Here is a 20,239-nt window from a genome sequence, read left to right on the forward strand (position 1 = left end):
ATTCATACTTGACCTTCCATAAGTAAATCATTTGAGTTTTATTTCTCATTTATTGTTTATCTATTGTTAAATAATTTTGTGATTTTTGTTGATCATAATTATTTTGCTAAATTTATTATGAGTTAATTTTAAATAAATAATTTTTATGTAAGTACCTATTTATTACATGTTTAAATAAATGCAAACATCTTGTATAAGTGTTATTTTAAGATTTTAATTTTCGATGGAATTTTAAGGCAAATGATAACCATGATAAAATTACGTGACAGTTTACCGCTATCACTATTAATATGAAAATTAGAAAATAAATGAAAAAAAAAACTTTTATCAAAACCCGATATCGACAAATTAGTAAAACAACGTTATCACCGTGTAATTGATGTGAAAACTACCAAAACGCGACGCTATCGATGTACAATCGATATAAAATATCACTCGTGATTAATCGCATATCTGAGTACATAAATCGAATGAACCAAACAATGGGACGACGATGGCTCGGACGTAATCGATAATCGATAATCGATGATCGGTATGCTTGAGATTCTCTTGTTGGTATCGCAAGCGAAATTACTATTGTGTAAGATTTAAGGCGAATGTGTGTTTGGATAATTGCTTCGCTAATTTACGAGAAGTGTAGTGTGCTTGCTTCCGACACTGAATGATTTATATAATATTATTTCATATTTATTTCATATTATTTTTTATTGTATGTGTGTGTGTAACTAATACAATAATTTATTTTAACAAATCATCAATACTTTAGAATTTGTAATAAATAACAAATTGGTACATGCTCCTTGTAAATCATCCTGGAGGCCTATTCAGATAGAGATTTCTTGTCATGAAACGGTTATGTATTATGATTATATACGGGTATGATCATAAGTAAACGGTCATGGAACCGTTTCATAACAAGATTATAAATTTCGATTTAGTATGTATATGTACCTAGTACCTACATAATGTATTTATTTCACAACTTATAAAAAAAATACGTTGGTAGAAGTGAATCAAACTCCGGTCGAAATCAAGTAAAATGACGATTTCAAAAATAAAATCACGTTCACAATATTAAAATTAATCCTGAATCCTTTACAAATAGCGTAAACACGTTTTTTATAAAAATACATAACTCGAATTTTATCAAAAAAGTTAATTGGTTAGTTTATATCAAAAAGCAGTTAAGTAGGTACTCGTAAATTTGTCAGACTAACAAAGTACCTCTAACTACCACCACGCTGGGCCTTAATACGATTTGTCTTACGGTACCAAAATCGTGACAAATACTATAGCGATAACCGAGTATCGATACAAGCACTGCTCGATAAACGTGCATCGATAGATTAGATCGATATCTCGGGATGTAACTTATGGGCGCAGATACCGGCCACTTACTGCCATGAAATTTGAATTTAGAATCTATGAGAAATTGTGAGCGTTAAAAAATATAGGAACGGTTATCGAATATTGTGACTGGCAACGACAGAAACAAATGAAATGTCATATTACAAAAAGGGAGATTAAAATTTGTCGTATAAACAGCCTTCTAGCTTCTTGCTAGACGGTAGTGACTAGTGACTCTGCTTACCAAACAGAAGGTCCTGGGTTCGAATCCCAAAAGGTCGTTTATTTGTGTGTTTATGATATGGTGAATATTTTTTCCTGAGTTATGGGTATATAAAAATATGATTTTATATCTATGTACCTACTTGTACCCATTGTACTAGTTTTATTTAGTTTTAGGCTAGGTCATCTATGTTAGATTGTCCCCAAATATTTAATACAGCTGCTTTTTTAATTGGTCGTAAGATGATTATCTAGTAAAATACTTTACGTAATACGCGTATATAAGTGAATAATATAACTAAATAGTAGTTTAGTTTACTTTCAATACAACTTTCATCTTTCTCATACGAGCCACTGTACAGTCGACGTCAAAAATATGTTTACACTTTTGCACCTTACTCCTTTGTAATAAGGCAAAAAGTGTAAACATATCTTTGACGTCGACTGTACACCAGCGCTATAAACCACCGCCGCCATATTGCAATAAATAATGAAATGTAACCCATAAATAATAACTTTCGTAATAATATCTAAGAAGCTGTATTCATCTTCAAAGCAGGTCTGTAGTAATTATTCAAATTACTGCTCTTATCATTCTATGGCAGTTTTCAAGCCCTCCTTCGAGAACAAATATAACTTGCATGCGCCTTGAGCTTTGTTATTATGAAGTCAAAGTTCAAATTGCTGTAACTCAGCTTGATGGAGATCATTACTCTGTTATCATTCGTTCTTGATAGATCTAATTATATACTTGCGTTGTTTTGCAATTTAAATAACCACAATTTTGAATGAAATATAGTTTGAGTAGGTATGTATTTAAATTTTATATATTTACAATAAACAATAAGTTCTATTAATGTAACAAACAATACATTAATATTATTTATGTAAATGATTTGAAATACAAAGAGGTAACTACACTTGTAAATTTTGTAGGTACCTACGTCGTCCAATAGATCACTCAACTCTAAATATTCGTACATTTGTGATACAATATGTACGAGTATAGTCTAAATTATCATCCCTACAAGTTTAAACCATTACAACAATATTGAAATAATTTCATAAGCATTAAATTTACAGCACACTTATGCCTGTTATGGCAACATTAAATTCATCCCCACGGCCGTCCGCTGATACGGTCTTGCTAATCACCAAAAACCTTCCATTAAACTATTGTTATTGAAAACTGTGATCCTACAGAATCGTTTGAGAGAGGACTCATGGAAAATTGCATAAAATACACAAGAACTTTACGTAAGATTATCTTAATAAAAAAATATCCAAGAAATAATCCGCTTTTTGTATTTAAAACGAGAGAGTATTGAACCATAAATTATTTGAAATTAGCCTTGGTATATTATGAAAATCTCTAGCAAAAGGTTATCTTCTCTAGATATTAACATTTCATCCCTAGACTACGGGCCCGATTCGGGTTTAGAAATAGACATCTATTAGATATCTTTTAGACATCACCAAGATACGATAACGATATGTTTAAGATCTAACCTGTCAAATTTGACATTTGCGCAATTCTGGAGATACTCTTGAACGATTTGCACAGGATATGACTTAGAGATCCAATTCACATCTAGATATCTTACTCTATCTAACGTAAAAGTGACATTGGTTGCCCGAATTGCGCTGCAAAAGAGAACTAGTTGATATCTAAACTATAACGTATCTAGAATGGATCTAGTACGTGTTGTCTCTTGTGAATATCTTGAAGTTCGAATACGGCAGTACGTTTGTTTCTACACAGTACCATTCCCTCTCCGTTACACTTCCGTCAAAATTTAAGCAACACTTACACAGGCGACATTAAAATTCGTCCCAGACAACCCAGCAGCCGTTGATACGGTCTCGATAGCCATTATCCCTTAATTTGTTCGCAGCCCTTCACCTATCCTTTCCGTATCCCTTTACGGATCGTTAGGGCGATCTAGGGCAGCTGGATATGGTACAAGATTTAGAATTAAATAGTTTTGTGTAATTTTTGGTATGATTTTAATCATCATTCATCATTTTCCTCAGGTATCCTGGCATTTTGCCACGGCTCATGGGCACAGAATAAATAATAGTACTAGGTACAGAAGACTCACTCTCTAACGAAACGCGTCTGTTACAGATATGGCCGCTAGGTGGCGACAGCGCCAAGCGCGGCTTATGGCTTTCCCCAAAATTGGGGTAGGAATGGATGACACTTGTCGTTTAAAATAACACTTGCACTGCGCGTGTACCATCAAAATCGTTGCAGACTTATCTCGGTCTGACTCTACCTAAATTGTCTTTGAAGTGAAGATACGTAGGTACGTAGGAACGTTTTCTCTTGATACTCAAAATTATAGCAAGAAAAAAATTCCAACGCCATTTAAATAATTCACAAGTAAAACTAATGTCCATACATAGAAGTTTTCGTGGCATCAACGAGTGTTTCAGAAAATGAAACATCGATAAATCTGTTATCGATAAGTCATAGATTAATATTTAAAATATGTAACTTCTACTTGCTGTAGGTAAGTTACCGAGAAATTTTTAATAATGCAAATCAATTACAAAGCGCTATATAATTTATTTATTACATATATTTAGTACTTAAAAATTATATAGGATAGTGCCGAAAGTATCAAAAAAGAAGAAGACGAACGTGTTGTGTATTTCGCGGTAGCAATTTTCTTATAAAATGTAATAAATATCCAAGTACATAACGTTAAGGTAACATCGATAACAGATGTCGATATTTCATTTTGTCAATCACTTTATTTTGCCATAAAAACTTCTAATTATGTCTGCGTAATGTCAGGCGTGGCTCACTCCGCGATTTCGTCGCTTTGCTACAGGTAGCTAAAACTCCATCCGGTCGACCCCAATTTTGGGGTTTGCCATAAGCCGCGCGTGGCGCTGTCGCCACCTAGCGGCCATATCTGTGCTGATCGTGATATACGCGTTTTGTTAGAGAGTGAGTCTTCTGTACCTAGTACTATTATTTATTCTGTGGTAATGTCACATCCAGCTAATCTAACCTAGCCCTTGTTCCGTACTATCGCTAATCCCTTTAGTTCGCATCCGATGCGATATTCTAATGTTATTGTGCCGAGATTGAATATCGCCTGATTTGTGTTCTTGCTCAAGTTTACCTAAGGACAGTAAGGACCCCGCTAATGGTCGTTGTCTGGTAAATGTGCTGATAGGGGACGTAAGCAATTGCACTTGAATGTTTCTAAGGATATTGTGTACTGATTCCTACCCGAATATAGTTAAATGGAAATATAATCGGATTGCAAATTGTAAGAATTTAGTTTTTTACTATAGCATTTTATATTAGTTCTAAATATGTGGGAGACCGAGCTTTGCTCGGAAAACATATATAAAACTCAAAAATGAGCGTTTTCCCAGAGATAAGACCTAGCTAGATCGATTTATCGCCCCCGAAAACCTCCATCTAGCAAATTTCATCGAAATCGTTAGAGCCGTTATCGAAATCCACGAAATATATATATAAATAAATAAATGTACAAGAATTGCTGGTTCTCGAAAGGTATAAGATAAGATAAAGAAGGACTATTCATTACACAGCCAAAATTGAAATGTTATAAAAATAATACATTACGGAACAAAGCTTTTTTTTCAAGTAGGCCATTAATGATATGTAATGAGAAAAACATGAAATTAAATTACAAGAATAATAATATTAGTATCAAGTTCAACTAAAATTATAACTAGAAACAGTTATCTGTAGTAAGTACCTAATGAAATACAAGTCTAGCTTAACTCACCTATCTCATAGCCCATAAATTAAATAGAAAACGCTATAATCAAAATGGTTTACTGTGCTCAAAGAACAGGTTTCATAATAAAACAAACCAAACAACTGTTATAAAATAATCGCACCTGTTACATAATCATAACCATTACATTATCATAACATAACAGTTCCGTACACAAATCAATTGCGGGGTCAGACGAACCCTAAACAGTCTAAACACTGCTGACTCTTAACCCTCTAATACCAGGCCTCTTTGACCCCTCAGCGCTCCTCTATCTCGTAGTCATTACGGTCTATTAGAGCCACTATAATTGCCATCAAAGGTCTAGGTAATTTTGTTGTTATAGTTCGACCTAAGCAAATAGATTGAGGTGTCGGCATTGGGTGGGTTATCATGGAAAAGCGGGTTACTAGCAGTTTTTAATTAGTATTTAAACGTTATTGTAAAGTCATTAAGTAGTAAATTGAGTCAAAGTTTAAGTCTGTCGTGAAATATTAGGCCACAAACGCGATAAAAAGGTTTCGTTAAAATTTTCACTTTTTTAATAATCGTAAAAATCTGATGGATTAAGTACATAGAATTAGAATTCTTCACAAGAAAACAAATTAAGCAGGTATCTTTACGGAATCTACGTTACATTACATTGCCGCGAGAATAAAAAAAAATACAGTTACATTACTGGCTCGTTATAAACCGATATCAAGAATGTTGTCAAATTAAAAAAAAAAACTTAAAATTAACGTACAACTCCAAATTTAAAATAGCGTCATTCTGTTCGGAAATTATATGACAGATTCGATTATAGCGGTACCAATTTACAGAAGCAGTTACCTGTGGCGCTACTGTCGTCCTCTTGAGCCGGTTTATGTAAGAAAAATTATAGTGGTAGATTTTGCCACCCGCATGAATAAGATTGTTTTTATTTCTTCCAATTTCAGGTGTGATCTCGTAAATTAGTTAAATTAGATGACGTGTGGGACGGATTAAGTGTGGGTGTAACCCGTTGACGTTGAAATGATTAACAATTAGAGGTATTAACTAGGTAGTTAGCAGAAGTTTTATAACGATTGGGTTTTTTTCATACGGCAAGTTACGTGGGTAACAAATGCCTGGCCATGCCGCCTCCTCCCGGTACGGGAAGAAGAGGCCGGCCCAAGAAGCGATGGCTTGATGTCGTCAAGGAGGACATGCGTGCCAACGGACTCACTACCAGGGATGCCGAAGATCGGGCAAAGTGATCACGAAGGAGTCGGAAGGCGGACCCCCGGGTCCTCGCGCCCCGCGTGGGGACACAGCCGGGATTGACGCCAGGATGATGATGATGATGATGGTTTTTTTCATACAAATGATACAAACCTCAAGCACATTTTCATATTTAGTGCTTTAGGAAAACATAAAAGCGCAATTAAGTACAATTTCGCGGATGCAACTACACATTATATACCTACATGTTAAAATAATGAAATAAAAACCTTTTCAATTTTATTTATGTCTTGAGATTTTTTACCAGTCCGACGCTAAGAAGTAGTGTCAAAGTGTCAATTAGACACATAACCTGTTGAACTTATGTCAAAATTGTCATTTTACTGGTGGTAAAAATATTCCCCTATTTCTTGTTATAATATTAGTTTGATACAGTGGTGGCAGTCAAGAGTTTGACTACCACTGTATTATATCTATTTGTCAATTTTAATGTGAAATATTATTTTAAAACTAGGAAATGTGTATATGTTGTGTTTATGTGTAATTCTTGTATGTTTATTGTTGTGTATGGCTATGTGTGTAATTCACATGAAATAAATAATTTTGAATTTGAATTTGAATATTTATCGCCATGCATCACCTAAAATCACAAGAAAGAACAAGTCAAAACATCTAAAGCCTTGACACTACAGTTTCTATCGCACTTCCCCAAGAGCCCCTTATAGGCTCTGTCAGCTGTCCAACTTAGGACCTATCCATTGTGGCCGCGGCCTTATCGCCAACTCCTTAGACAATGCGAGTGACGCCTGTCTGACTTTTACCACCTTAAGGGGACGTTATGTGGCAAAGTTGTCATTTGAAGGCCAGAAAATGAAGATTTGTAGACATATTTGTAAAAAAAATTGTCGCCCGAGACAGTAAATTTTTCAATTTTTAATTTATTGCTAACGCTAAACCTTATGAATCAAGAAAATGCGATTGTCAAAGAAAAATAATACTAGTCTTGTGGCCTTGCAGACTGAACACACGCTACAGAGGCATAAAAAATAAAATTAATAATCTTTGATTTGATTTAATCATAGGTTACTGATACGAAGGGGTCAGTAGCACCAATATGACTGTTGAATATCAAATGTACAGTTTGCTTGTATAAAAATAATTCTCAAGGTAAGTAATTATTTAGAGTAGCGTTAGCCCTTTTTGAACGACAATCTACAATATTTGACCTAAAATTGACGATAGTCTCAACAAAGTGAAATTGAAGGAGAGACTCGTATTCATAGAAGTTTATATTTAAGAATGCTGTAATTGGTAAATATAACAAAAATATATTATGTAGGTATATTACAATATCACTTGGGGAAACAATGTCTTTTTCGCGTAGTTGAACATTCGAAAAATTTCTTTAGTTATAAATATTTTTTGTCAAGCTGGCTTACTCTTTTAAGATTCGTTTGACCCTTTCATCATCATCATCATCATCATTAACTTATTATTCTCTTGTCGGTGAAGTATCTTCCAGCTTTCCCTATCTTGCGCCAGCTCTTTGACTTTTTGGTACGACACGACCCCCCACTTTTTCTTTCACTTGCTCCAAAAAGCTACGTCTGGGTCTTCCCTTTATAATGGAGGTTAATATTGAGTGAACTTAGAAAATCGAGAGAGCTTCACCTTAAGCGGCACTACACCCTTGCCGAAACAATGTAGTATTTTGCGAAAGTTAACAGTCTAGTGTGGTCCTACCAAGTTGGGCTATCACTAACTCAGGACCTAAACGAGTCAGACTGGGCATGTGGTTAACGTAACGGGACTTAACTGCGTATGGGTATAACCTACTGACTGGCTATCAAAATTTACAAGTTTAAATTTAAATCTGTAAAGTTGACAAAGTCAAAATAAGTGTGGTTTGGGCCTATATGTTCTACGTATAGGACACCGGTCATCCGGAGTATTCTTCAAAATCCTAAGGCGTATTTCCATTATATTTTTGAACAGCTTGTAAAATCTCGTAAATAAATGCCACTTTACGTTTCTAAGATGTAAAAATTATAAATGATATATTAGACGCATGCTCATTAGAATTGATACCTACAACATTCCGAAAAATACTTTAAAACATACAAAAACAACAAAATAAAACAAACAAAATATCAAACAAAGTATTCCAGTTTGTATTGTTACTTAACAGCCGAAACTTAATTGATAGACACAAAAGATCGCAGTATCGATTCACAATTAAAATATACTGGGTGTGGCCTGTAATATGAGCAAAAAAATTAATTGTAGGCTGTACTCCTCATACTGACCAAAATTTGTTCAGCGACTTTTAAAAATAACTTGTAGTTTGATTTTTGATACACTTTAAAGATTATTCTAAGACTCAATGTACTTATTGCGAATTTTGTTATGTTTAAGGCATGATAAGCAACGTCAATCACAATAATATGGCGTGGCGATGATGGCGTCCATTGAAGATAATATTTATTTTGTATGAAAAATAGCGAGTCTAAATACTTCATATTTTTTTAAAGTTGTTGAACAAAAGTGTCACCGTTTGAGGAGTACAATCTGTTTTAATTATTTGCTCGTGTTACAGGCCACACCCGGTATAGGTATTTAAAATTAGTAACTAATTTAATCAGTGAGTTTAAGTTGTCAATACTTATGACACCAAATGTCTTTTTACACCAGTTTACGAAGTTTATTTAGTTAATAACGAAGTTTTTCATTCTGTTATTTATACTTCGTTTTTTTTTAGCATTAGAAATTAGGTAAACAATCTTGATGTGTCTTTTAATTGAAAAACACATTTTAAAAATAAGTTACGGCAAATGGAGCATTCCATGAAATTGTCTACCGTTGTCCCGTACAAACGCGAAGTTTCTGAACATTTAAAGGTATAAGAGTTTCCTTTTCAATGACAAATGGTCAAAAATATGCACAGAAGAATAATCGCCTGCTTTAAATGCCGAGAAAAAAGTCGCAACACAGGAAATAAAATACATTTGTACGGGACAGCCCGTGGAATGCTCCAAATATGTAACAATTATGAATCTAATACGATCATTTATATTCTTCTGCTTTCATAAGTAATAGTTTTTGATTTTTAAAAAGCGTTTTTCAATTAAAAGAAATGTCAAGATCGCTTACCTTCTTGCAAGTTCTTTCTAATGCTAAAAAAAAGAACTATAGTGAAAACGAAAATTTTAATAATACCTACCACACTCTTAGTTTACCATGTTGGTTCATCACTTTGCACATAGTAAGGGGTGATTTCGACCCCACTGTGCAAACATGAGGTCACCACCGTTGGCAGTGTTAACGAAATTGCGTGTCCGTTCGAATTAGATGCTTGTCCGTCTGTTTGTACTAATTATTTGTATAGTTAGTTCGTCTAGAGTACTATTTGCTAGTTTTTGGTAGTTTAAACAATAAACTGATTGCTGAAATGCCAGATGTGTCAATAAGGACGATAGTTTCCTATTGTCAAAAATAACTCGAATTTTCTTACGTTCATACGTAGATCTATAAACAAAATCCAAGCTATATTTTAGTGTTAGGTACGTATTTTTTTATTTGAATTTTATACAATATATATTAGTATGTAAAGTGAGTTCATGGGTTTTAGTAGCTTAAAATAAAAAAAAGTGGGACACCAAAGTAGGCTAGGAAAAAAAAAACTATGAATTGATTTGACCAATCTATACTTGGTCAAGCAGATCTTGTCAGTAGAAAAAGGCGGCACATTTGAAAAATGTAGGCGCGAAGGGATAGCGTCTCATAGAAAATTTGAATTTCGCGCCTTTTTCTACTGACAAGATTTGCTTGACCATCTATCTATATGTATATTTATTTATGTTAGTTCAGAGACAGATGAGTGTCAGGATGGCCGAGTAGCGACCCTCTCAAACATCTGTGACCGGCCAGATCGATCATGGCGCCCATTATGCGACCGCCATAATTAAAACTTTTAAATCATAATTGTAGCTTGTGAAAAGATAAACAGGGGAAAGGGAAATTTAAAATATGAAGAGTAGTTAGTGATACGTAGAGTGGAAAAAAATTGTTACTGGAAATATTTCATTAATTAATTTTGGAATATGTCGGTATTATTATCAGAGTTACTTCCCACATTTATTGTTAATTACTATACTATATAAAACAAACGCGTCTGTATGTCTGTATGTTCGCGATAAACTCCAATACTACTGAACCGATTTTCATGCGGTTTCCACCTATCAATAGAGTGATTCTTGAGGAAGGTTTAGGTGTATAATTTATTAACTCGTGTGAAGTTGGGGTGGGTCGCTAGTTATACTATAAAGTTAGAATGGACATTGAAGATTGAAGGTTTTATTAAGTATGGCGATAATGCCTACTTTGAGTTTTACTCATTTCAAAAGCCAACTTATTCAGTTGAAATTTTCTATTATGCTATTGTTTATATTATTATTTTATTTTAAATAACTCAGAAACCCATATTCCAAAAACCATAATCGAAACATTTCTATAAAAACAATATTGATATAAATAAATTGCGCTTAATGTTTAAACTGACTCACAATGGGTCATAAAATTTTCAATATGTTTTATTTTACGGTTGTACATATCGAATAAGATTAAATTTATTTATAGGCCTTTTTGAAACGTAAAGTTTTGTGTAACGCGAAATGCGAAAATTCAAGTTATCGGTGCTGTCGTCACCTGATTAAATTTGACTTTTTATCGATCGAAGTATTCATAAAGATTGACCTCAGTAGCCGGTGGAAATAAAATTTAACTAATATTTTTGCTATAACTATTTAGTTATTTATTGTTACACCAAGAAAAGTCTGCAGCGATTATGATAGCCAACGCAGTGCAAGCGTTATTTATACGCCATATATTCATAGAAGTTTGACGTTTATACCTAACTGGCATTGCGTGGGCTATCAAAATCGCTACAGACTTTTTTGGTCTGATATACTTTTCCGTCTAAGTCCATTTCCTTATAAAGCTTTGTTCCTTTTCGAGATTTCAAAGGCATACCCTTCATTCGTCCCATCTAGCAATAGAAAACAAAGACAGGGGTTGAAATTATACATGTAGGTGCTTACACGCTACTTTCTCACTCTAGCACATGTGTAATACACCTATATAGCTATCTTTCTCCGTTTGAAACAAAAACAACACTTTAAATTTGCATTGGAGGGTCATTTTGACCCTGTGACTTATACACAGTCAACTTTATCCTTCAAATAAAAACTAAACTATGTTACAATCTCACAGTACAAAACGCAGTCATTTAAATTATACAGTCTTGTAAAATCCACCTATAAAGATTTAAATTATATATACAGTCTTGTAAAGATTTAACTCGGTACAAATAGCTCAGCCTCCGTATTCAAATGTCCCCCACAACACTTGAAGTGCGGATTTAAAATTCAAATGCATCTCAGTGGCCGATATCGGAGCACGTGTTATCCTAACCCCAAACCCTTGGCTTCCCGAATCTGATAAGCTGGCACAGTTGACAGTTAACGAACAGTATAATCATAGAGCTTTTGCTATACCGGGAGAATTTCAGCTATACCGGGACAGCTTTAGCTATACCGGGAGAATTTTACCTAACCAGCCGGGTTAGCACATGATTATCGCGATAGTAGGTATCTCGTGGCGAGATAGACTACCCGTCTTTTTCTATGTTAATAAAAGAGGGACGGGGGGCGGAGTGATCATATGCTAGGCCTATCGGTGGGCCTAGTAACAGGAGCAATGATTAAACTGTACGCTGTACTCCTCAAACTGACCAGCATTTGTTCAGCGACTTAAAAAAAACTTGTACATATTTGATTGACGCAATCTGTTAAGATTTTTGTTATGGTTAAAGTGTTACAAGTAACGTCAATTACAATGATGATAGCGTACATTGAAGATAATAGTTTATTCGTTTGAAAAATAGGAAGTATTGACTTCATAATTTTTAAAAGTAGTTAAACAAATGTATCTTTTGAGGAGTACAAAATATTATGTGGGTACAGATATTTCACGAAAACTCTAATTGAATAAATATTTTTACTACTGTTTCTAAAATCTTCACTGTAAAAAAGGACAGTCGCACCCTTACACTTATCGGCCTGATTAATATTTCCATACATTAACCATTTAGGGTAATATCTCCAACCTAAACTTGACCTTATGCTAAACGCTCAGGGTTCTTTTTACCCCGCTTCCTGTCGAGATGGAGAGCAAAAAAGATCTATCAGACGGCCTGATATACAATTGTATATGTTCACGACTAATCTCGGGGTTGCCCGCGGCCTTTATGGTGACTGTTTAACAGTTTTATATTGTACGTGTTGGGTGCAGAGGGTCGGAAAATATATTTTTGGGAGTTTTGCGATAAATTTAGGCGAAAAAGCAAACTTGAAATTTATAACTTTTCATAAATTAAAAACGGATCATCATTATTAAAAAACATGGGTAAATATAGTGTAAATGTTATGGATAGACTCGGTTCATTATTTCAAAGATCTATCAGACGGGTGACATTTACTTATAAATAGGAAATTAAATTATTATAAAAACCCGTTGTGTACCTACACTTCTTCAGGACTACTTTACGTAAAAATTATAAATAAATTTAAATAACACTATGGTTCTAATCATACCACCAAATCGTATTATGTAAGTACGTGTTTGTCTTTCGATGAGAGTTAAAAATGCACAAAAATTACAATCAGAATTTTGGTAAAATATTATTTTTCATATTCGTTTTTCGGTTTGTGTTGTGTTTGTGACATGTCGTGTTTTATTAATATTATGCGCCCGCATGATTCGGCACACATCTGTGCCCTTGCCGACATTCGACGCCCTTTTAGGGCCCCATTACACGAATGTCAAACCGATATTTGACAGTTTAGTTGGAACATCGGAAAGTTAAATCGAATTAACTGACTTTTGTATTATGAGTTAGTCGAAATAGATTGTTAGTGAAATGAACAAATACTAGATTTATATTTATGAAGTTTATGATAGGTACTTTTTAAGATTAGAAGCTAGTATTATTTCACAAAAAAAAAACGAAAGTTGGAAACGGTCTCCTGCTTTTACTAAAATCGGAAGGTTCTGAAAAAAGATCACCAGAAAAAAAAGCTTACAAGTTCTAAGGAAGTCATGTGTTTTTTTTTCTCCAAATGTGCGTACAAAATTCTTTCCCTACTACAATTCTTTAAAAAATTTTCGCGTCATTCTATGACATAAGATTGCATTAGAATGTCTTCTTCATCATAACAATTAATTCAAAATGGCACCGTGAAAAATTAATTCCGAAGAAGACTCAATTTACGTCATTGTCTGTTTCAAAAGAGACCACACGATTTATTCGACGTATTTGTACTTGAACCTTAAATCAAATGGTTAAGTATTATATTCCAATGTCGTGATAAAATTGGAAGATTGTAAGCAATCATCTGACCATTGTAGTACATTACTTGCAGAATTTGGAAACTTGTGAGGCATTGACGTGAATTTTAATGATGTGTCCAATGACGCGTGGGAGTGAAAAGTTTAAGGCTTTTTGAGGCAGCCAGCGATGTACGTAGCCCCGAAATTGGAGCAAAGTAATACAGTAGGTCATTATCAGATATGGTAAGAGTTATTAGATTTAATACATATAAAATTATAAACAGAGGGAGATGTTGTGAAAGCAGATATGACTATAAAGTAAACGGGCTCACATGAGAGGACACTCAGAATCGCGCAAAATGGAGAAAGGCAAGTAGGAAAGCGGATCCTGGCAAAGGCCGCCGATAACGCTAGGTAGAACAAGAAACATCCCTCTGTTTCTTCTTGAAATTGAGATTGAATTTCTACTGAAAACTTGTTTGACCGGCTATAAATATATTTTTGGAAAAGTGGCATGTAAAGATGTTTGCAAGCTCGACTGTCCGGGAACGGGAATACCGACAATGGTAGCGAATTTACTGTTCCCAATCTCCTACTGTATTTTCTCCGCTACTATAAAAGGACTTGTGGTTTGCGGTCCGGCCCGGCTTGTGTGTATGACTATGGGTTTTGCAAGATTGAAATGTCGGATGCATGCACAGGCTAATAGAATTCCGTATAAATTGGTTTATTTATTGTGAATTTCGTTACTAACAATATGTTTATGATAGCGCAAAATACTGAATAGGCCGAAATTGCAAAATACGCATTTTAGAAATTGAAACGTATTGCTTTTATTGTGCGAGTAGATTACATATTTGTTAACCGATTAGCACAAAAGGATAATATTGTAGAGTGAACTATTAAAATTTTGTCACTGAAAAATTCTTCATTTCATAACCTATTACTTTTACTTGGACATTTTTTATTGCTTATTTACAAACAAGATATACAGTGGTATTACTAAAATGGATGGATTGATGGAATACACGAGGTATTAATAAAATCACATAAAGGTCTAACATTCTTTACGTAAGCAGAAGTCTTTCTGTCTACTTATGAATAACTTAACAATTTTCTTTATCACTTTTTGGTGTGCAATAACTTTATATCATATGTCCTCAACTATCAAAATTATGACCCTTTTACGGTAGAGTTCCACAAGCACTTGTCCGGTTAGCTAGTACATCATGAAGCTATAGCTATTATAGCTATACTAGCACATGACGGTGTCCTGTGTGTTCGTACATAGCTCTCGCCAGATATCGGGGACATGCGATACAGGCTGGGAAGCAGCGAAGAGACCGGCGCCTTAAGCCACAAGAGACCATACGTTTCTAAGGATGGTATTCCACCTATCCAATTTCTTTGTCCAATGTGCATTGCGTCTCAGTCTCTCATTAAGCAAAATGTGTGACGCAATAATATACACATTGGATAGGTCCAGCGCTAGACCAAGATATTGGACAGATGGACCATCCTAATAGGGATTCTTAAAATTCTCTAGACCGCTCGAATTCAGTTGCCCGTTCAGGACTGGCGGCCTGATTCGAACTTTAATATACGTCAAATATTATGTCTAGATACGATATGGATCGGATATGTCAGTGTCAAAAGTGACGTTTTTATTTGAAAAAAACGTCACTAATATTTGACGTAATTTACTTATTAAGTTCGAACATTTAAGTTCGAATTAGGCCGTGGATCAGAATAAAAAAAAAAACATGTAAAAACTACGGAATCCTAAAAATGGGATTCTAATTACTTTTTATTTAACTCATTATCCTATTGACTAAAGAGACTACTAGATCAATATTTAGGGTCAATTTGACCCAATATAAGTATGTACTACATACATTATCTACCGCACGAAATTTGTTACACACGACTGCTGAGGTATGGAATTCGCTCTTGTCATCTGTATTCCCTGGTAAACTATGTAGGTATTTTTAAAACAAGAATTAGGCTATTATTGAACCTCTGACCGTCAGCTTTCTGACGTAATTTTAAAGTGTCAGATTTTATCAATAACGAGGTTAAACTGGAAACACCGATCAAACCGCCTAGCATGACTTGCGCTGGCGCGCGCGTCTCCATACTTGAAGATAGATATCGGACACGCGTGACAACGTAAGTCATCATGCTTGTCGGTCAAGTAAGTAAGTAAGTCAATCGCATCTGCTGAAATGAAAATTGCTGTTCTTCTATTAATTTGGTTTTTGGGTCAATTGTCTGTCTAAGCTAATTTTGCACCGAATTGAAAACCAAGTTAGGGAGTGTTATTATTTTCATAGAATTTTTTAGCATAATGAAGACATTGCCACACTTTGTACCTGCGAATGCCAAGCAGAGTAGGCTTGGTCCGACTCTAGGCAAGTATTTCTTAACAAATAATACACTAAGATAATTTACACTTCCAAATAACGGATATTCCATAGCTTACGCCAAACACCGGACCCTTGGGACGCGGCCGGCCGTCCGACACTTTTTCAAAATCGTGACTCGCCCGCGCCGGCGGTCACGACCGAATCCCGTTACTAGCACCCTGCTCTCTCTAACGGATATATACGTAAGTTAGACAGGGATAGATATGTTTTTGTCGATTTGGGGAGCCTGAAGGATCGCCTCGGGCGTTTTTTGATTGTTTTTGATGTGTGAAGGTAAAGTTCCTCAGTTGCATCGCCGAGGTCGACGATGGATCATCATAGGAACAAGGAAATCATGATACCTATCCTAAATCTTAACTTAATGATGAAGATGCTAATTATATGATTATACCCGAGAAATCTTATTCTACCATTTTTTTATCGATCGATAAATTTGTATAACTACGAGTATTCAACGTATTTTAGTCACTAAGCGACTCGACTCAATAAATAGCAAATTGATTTACTAGTTACACCAAAGGTTATAAGGTTAAATTAACCCGATCACTAGTCGATATTAACAAGTCACCAACCTTATTCTTTCTCATATACATTTTATATTGAAACTGCGTTTAAAAGCTGCTTAATTGAAGCTCGCGTGATGTATTTTAGGTAACCTAATTCTTCTCAGTTTTTTTAGCGAACAAAATGTGGGAATGTCAGCGTAAACGTTAAAAACTCTTACTAAAATACGACTTTTGTGGAGTCAATTCAATGCTTTGTCACTGTAAATTGGGTGCATAGTCAACTTAGACGCTATTTTTTATCACAAACTGACCAGCGATATACTTAGTAGCTTAAGTCTTATTTTTAGTTGAAATAAAAAATTAATTATCCCGTTTACCCGCCGTTCTATCAACTGAACCAAAGCTTACCCAATTGCGGAAAATATTTCCATCATATATTCGTTGATATGAAATGATGATATCATTAAGAGGTGCCTAGCTTGGCGCCCTTAAGAGGTGCCTAGCTTGGCGCCTAGCTACAAGTAGTCTAGCTACATCTACAGATTCACCGATGACGTTAAAAATTTCATAACAAAATTAACTGTAGTTGTAGTATCCTATTATTATAGGTCTAATTGCTGGTTCAGTAATAGTTTAATCTTGCCTTGAATACGGATCTTTCCTAGGGCACATAGACGACACCCATATTCAAGACCTATTTATATCCCATTGATTTTGGCACAAGTATCATTTTCCCATTTCTGAATCAGCCCCAGCTACCGTTCAAACTAAGTTCTCACAGAGAAAGTTAGCTATCTATAAAACTACATTATTACTATTGCATATTCAACACGCCCTAAGGCCTAGCCATTTAAAGTGGACCTCTCAGGTCCCTTACTGTTGGAACAAATTTAAGTGAGGGAAAGACCAAGATGAACTGGTTTTTGGGTGCGTCGACGGTAACTACTTTTGAAGTCTGTTTAGTCCGTGGTTTAAGGTTTTTACGTTGAAATATGTGGGAAAAGTGGACTTTCTTTTTATGTAAAATATTATCCGTTTAAATTAAGTCAGTAAACGGGAAAACAGTATCTAAAGGGACAATTTTTTTTTATCTAATTAGAAGAAAAACTATGCGTAACTATGCGTAAGTAGGTAAGTCTGTAAGTACCTATTATTTGCGCACTCAGTTGCAAACAGTTTGCTGATTTTAATGAGGTGTAGTACATATATTTATCATTCAGTCGTATGATATATTTATCATTTATAATATATTTATCATTCAGTCGCAATATGTAATATTTTTGTGCCAAATTGGATATCTTAGCTCTTTTTTTATTAAAATCTTACTATCATAGTCAAAATCAATTAAATACATACCTATTCATACAAAATCACTGTCTTTCCATTCATAAAATAACTAATTTCATTTATCACATGGCCGAGAATAATCCCTGTCAAAAGTGTCGACGCGACACGATATGTCACAGATAATCCGTACATGCTAGGCCTCACATATCAACCAGTATAAGCGTGATCCCCGCCTACTCGTAGTTGCCTTTTATCTTGAGGTCTAGTTATATTGGACGTGGTTACTATTGTTTTGGTTATGGATACTGTTGTTTCGTGAATTGGGCTGGTCTCAATCAATGTCTAAGTTGCGAACTTGCGAGACGACGTGGTGGGATTTATTGATTTTTACGTCGATATGTGGTTTTAGTTGAGCTTTTTGGAGACAGAATTTTACATTAGTGGTGAAAAAATCGATTTTCTATTTACCTATTGGTATGTCACATTAGATTTGTTAGTAGATTTATGTCATATTCCAAGTATGTTCTTGTAGATACATAATAATTAGTATTGTAAACATAGCTCATTATCTGGGTAAAGAAACCCAATTATTATTTTCAGATGAGGCGAGATATTTTTATTATACTTTTAATGATATAAATTTAAATTATTAAAAGACATAAACAGGTATATAAAACTAAAACTAAAAATTAAAAATACCTGTCAAAATTTGGTGCCTTCGGGAGGGTGCCCAACACGCAGGCAGCGTTCCCGCGCTGGATTGCGATGGCAATTCTCTGCGCGAGAAAGCTGCCCGCGCGGGGGTCGCCCGTTGCCTCCCTCAGCCTTTTCCCCAGATACTACGTTATACTTTTAAGATTTTTATCCATGAAAATCTGTTTATACACGAATTATGCTAGGTTTCAAATCCGAAATAATTCACCGCAGACATAGTCATAATCATAATCATAATCATAATCATTTCATAGGCGCGCGGGACGTTCCGTAGGTTAATAATAGAGATGCCACGAATATTCGGTAACTATTCGGTATTCGGCCTATTCGGCCTCTTTGCCGAATATTCGGTATTCGGCTGAATGTTGCCTACTATTCGACCGAATAGCGAATATCTGTTGCACCTACCTAAAAAGAAAAAATACACAAAAAAATAACCAATAACTAGGTATATTTAATATTTAAAATGTATTTCTTGGAAAGTAGTTAAATACGAAGACAAATTTTTGAGCATTTGTTGGTTACAAAATATTTTATTTTTATCCTGGGTCTGATTTGATTGACTCTGACTACTTTCATTAATTCTGTTCAACGTAAAAATATACATCTATGCATCTTACCAAACGTGCTTTGTTGGCGAGCAGTTTTCACAATAATTGTGATTCAAAATGTTCGCATGTCATGCCGATATTCGGTATTCGGCCAAGAGAAGGGCCGAATATTAGGTATTCGGTATTCGGCCAAATTCACTATTCGGGGCATCTCTAGTTAATACGCTAAAAACGCTATAACATATTGATCCTAAAATAAGTGGTGTCGTGCCAAAATTTTCATGAGTGATAAAATGTTAAAAAATATGTCATTTATAATTTTATAACCTCAATTAAATTTCTAGCACAATTTAGATATCACAGGGGCTCACTATTACAAACCTGGCGTTTTTTTTGTCAATAGAAAATTACATAACTAGTTGGAATATTTAATAACTCTCCAATCGGAGTAAATTACATCTCTTTCTTACCACACATGCTTTATCGTAGGCATTTTGAGGAATACTATATTTCTCCAAGATTAAGGTGCTACCTAAATGCCGACATGGTTTATAACATACAGTTTACATGCACCCTCAATAGTTACATGCACCTAAAATATTTATCTAACTTTAATATCCCATAAATTATAAAATCGGTGTGTATGGGCATACTTTTAAATACTTACGTTTACTTTAATGCCCAATAGACTACACGCTTTACGATCTCTATGTAGATTTTTAGACTTTAATGCAAAATAAAAACGCCTTTAAAACTATAATGACTTTTCTAACGTTAACTATCTATAAAAGGAAAGTTTGAAAAGAATGAAAAATGAAACAAAAGACGAT

General features: G+C 34.6%; 1 protein-coding gene across 1 annotated transcript in view; it reads right to left on the reverse strand.

The window, feature by feature from the left end:
- The window catches only part of LOC134669314 (steroid receptor seven-up, isoforms B/C), a gene marked incomplete at its 5' end in the record, with an annotated part of 128,591 nt that overhangs the window by 47,369 nt on the left and 60,983 nt on the right, over nucleotides 1-20,239 (reverse strand). The window lies entirely within an intron of this gene.

Source organism: Cydia fagiglandana, chromosome 12, assembly GCF_963556715.1.
Source record: "Cydia fagiglandana chromosome 12, ilCydFagi1.1, whole genome shotgun sequence".
In the NCBI taxonomy this organism is placed as follows: Eukaryota; Metazoa; Arthropoda; class Insecta; order Lepidoptera; family Tortricidae; genus Cydia; species Cydia fagiglandana.